Source organism: Octopus sinensis, linkage group LG18 (assembly GCF_006345805.1).
Source record: "Octopus sinensis linkage group LG18, ASM634580v1, whole genome shotgun sequence".
In the NCBI taxonomy this organism is placed as follows: Eukaryota; Metazoa; Mollusca; class Cephalopoda; order Octopoda; family Octopodidae; genus Octopus; species Octopus sinensis.
The window spans coordinates 3,886,428-3,888,927 of NC_043014.1; the positions used below are offsets into that span (position 1 = coordinate 3,886,428).

General features: G+C 61.0%; 2 long non-coding RNA genes across 2 annotated transcripts in view; one reads left to right on the plus strand and one right to left on the minus strand.

Moving 5' to 3' along the window:
* Positions 1 to 369, minus strand: part of LOC118766853 — an 11,214-nt gene extending 10,845 nt beyond the window's left edge. Inside the window, exon 1 of the long non-coding RNA XR_005002763.1 lies at positions 219 to 369. This is a non-coding gene — a long non-coding RNA (uncharacterized LOC118766853). The remainder of the gene's footprint in view (positions 1 to 218) is intronic.
* LOC118766839 overlaps positions 1 to 2,500 on the plus strand; it is a 22,811-nt gene that overhangs the window by 7,805 nt on the left and 12,506 nt on the right. The gene's annotated exons all lie outside the window — the stretch shown is intronic.

The window sequence follows — 2,500 nt, forward strand, 5'->3', positions numbered from 1 at the left end:
GGCCACGGAAGTCGGAATCCGCTCAGGAGTGTGTAACAACTTACCTGCCGAATCGACCGGCCCCGAAAATGGATGGCACTGGAGCGAGCGACCGATGCCGGACCGGCCGGGCGACAGGTTGCGCGATCAACGGCGAGGCGACTTTCCTATGCCCGGTCGAGTAGGATGGCGCCGCGGCGTGCATGGAAGCCGCGGGCGCGAGTCCGGGTAAAGCCGACCGCGGGTGCAGATCTCGGTGGTAGTAGCAAATATTCGAACGAGACCTTCGAAGACCGAAGTGGAGAAGCGTTCCGTGCCAACGGCGGTCGAGCACGGGTCAGTCGGTCCTAAGAAGCGGGCGAAATCTTCCACGAAAGGCGCCGGATCCGTCGTTGTAAACAAAGAACTTCCAGTTCATCGTAGTACGCGGTCGGCCTCGCATCGAAAGGGAATCAGGTTAATATTCCCGAACCCGAACTCGGAGAGTGCACGTCCGTCGGCGGGAACGCGGCGTGCTCTTCCTAGCAGCGCGTCCGTCGTCGAAGCCGGCGGCCGGTCGAAGCAGCGGCAACGCAAGCGAGCCCGGAGACGTTGCCGGGAGCCCCTGGAAGAGTTCTCTCTTCTTCGTAAAGGACCGCGTCCGTGGAATCGGCTCGTCCGGAGATAGGGATATGGTACCTGTAGAGCGCCGCGTCTCGGGCGGCGTCCGGTGCGCTCTCGGCGGCCCTGGAAAATCCGGGTCCGTAACGAATCGCAGCTCTCGAGTCGGTCCGTACCCACCATCCGCAGCAGGTCTCCAAGGTGTACAGCCTCTCGTCGATAGCGCCAATGTAGGTAAGGGAAGTCGGCAAAATGGATCCGTACCTTCGGAAGAAGGATTGGCTCCAAGGACCGGGTCGGTCGGGCCGTGTGTGTCGCCTGGCTCCCGCGCGGTCGCGTCGCCGTTCGCTCGGCGTCGCGCCGCCGGGCGCCGGAACACGTCTTCACGCGAAGCGGCGGACCGGTACGGGGCTGTAGCGTTGGCGTCGGACTCGGCATCCCGGTGCGCCCCATTTTTCCGACAGTCGTCGCTGCGTCGGCGGGCAACCCGCTTCGCTCCTTCGGTCAACGCGGGTCGGCTTCTACGCGCGCGTACTCTCCCTCCGCTGCGCTGCGTTCCGTCGCGCCGCCGCCTACGGACCTCCCGGCGGTGGCTCGGTTCCATACGGGGCGCCCGGGGCGTAGTGGGCGCGAACAAAACGGCTCCACCCTCGGGACGCCGTGGAGCGACACGGCTTCGGGCTCGCCGTCGCGTCGGTGCGCGCGCCGCTCGGCTCCGTCAGGGGTCGGTCGTCGTCGCGCACCGCGACGCGCGGCTGGCGTTCGGCCGGCGGCGAACGGTCGACTCGGAACTGGTACGGACAGGGGTAATCCGACTGTCTAATTAAAACAGAGCATCGCGTAGCCGGCCGAACCGCACAGACGCGATGTGATTACTGCCCAGTGCTCTGAATGTCAAAGTGAAGAAATTCAACCAAGCGCGGGTAAACGGCGGGAGTAACTATGACTCTCTTGACCCACGAACCTTGCAATGGGTGGTTGTTCCTACTGCTCATCTACTTGGGGTGAACTTACACCAATAACACGTCTTGATACGATTTGTCCCCACCCCACCGAGTTTCGTTGGGGGCAGAAAAGATCCAGTCGGTTGAGGGCATCTGCTGTGTCCTGTAGGAACACCGGTGTGGGTGGTGTAGAGGGGGATACACACCGGCGGTATCCGATCGGAACATTGGCAGCGAGGCGAGAGGGTGGATGCACCATCAAGTTTGTCTGGTATGTTATGATCTGCCGGGTTTTACCCGGGAGATGGATTCACTGCCAGGCTTCACCCAGTGGGACACTACCTTGTCGTGGTGTAAGAGCTTACGTCTGCGGGGGGGATGCAAGCCATTATTGGCTTTGCTGGTACCAACCCTTCCGTGGACAAGCTAAAAGTGTCCTTTCCCCATAGCGGTGCCAATCATTTGGTGGGGACCAAGCAGTGTGGAGGTTTTCGTTTACAGAGTGGGATGATGCCCTGTTGGTTGGTCGTGGCTGCGCTTGTCGGCCTTCTGTTCATCCGGATCGGCCATTACTTGGCTTCGGTGTTGTGTGAAGGCCCCGTATTTCTCAGGAGAATTTCACGGGGCGGCGCCCTCGGATGGTTATGGTCGGATCGGCTGGTCTTTTAGGCCGGTTGGGGCTGCTGACAAGAAGAGGTGGGGATGGGGTGCTTGCATCCTGCCTCTGATCTCGCCTATAAGTTAGCGCCTCGTAAAGGCTACTGTCCCTGGGTGGCTCTGGATTGATGTCTCCTGACGCCAGATTGTTGTGGCCCGCAATATTTATAGCGCGGGTGGACTCACTTTCTGGACTCACAAGTGGAGCCAACCCACTGACAGGTAAACTGTCAGTATGGAGCCCTTCGCGGGCTGTTGCCGGGTGTTTGGCATGGTGTACGGATTTCGGCTGGCTAGGAAGGATGTTGGCATACGGTCTA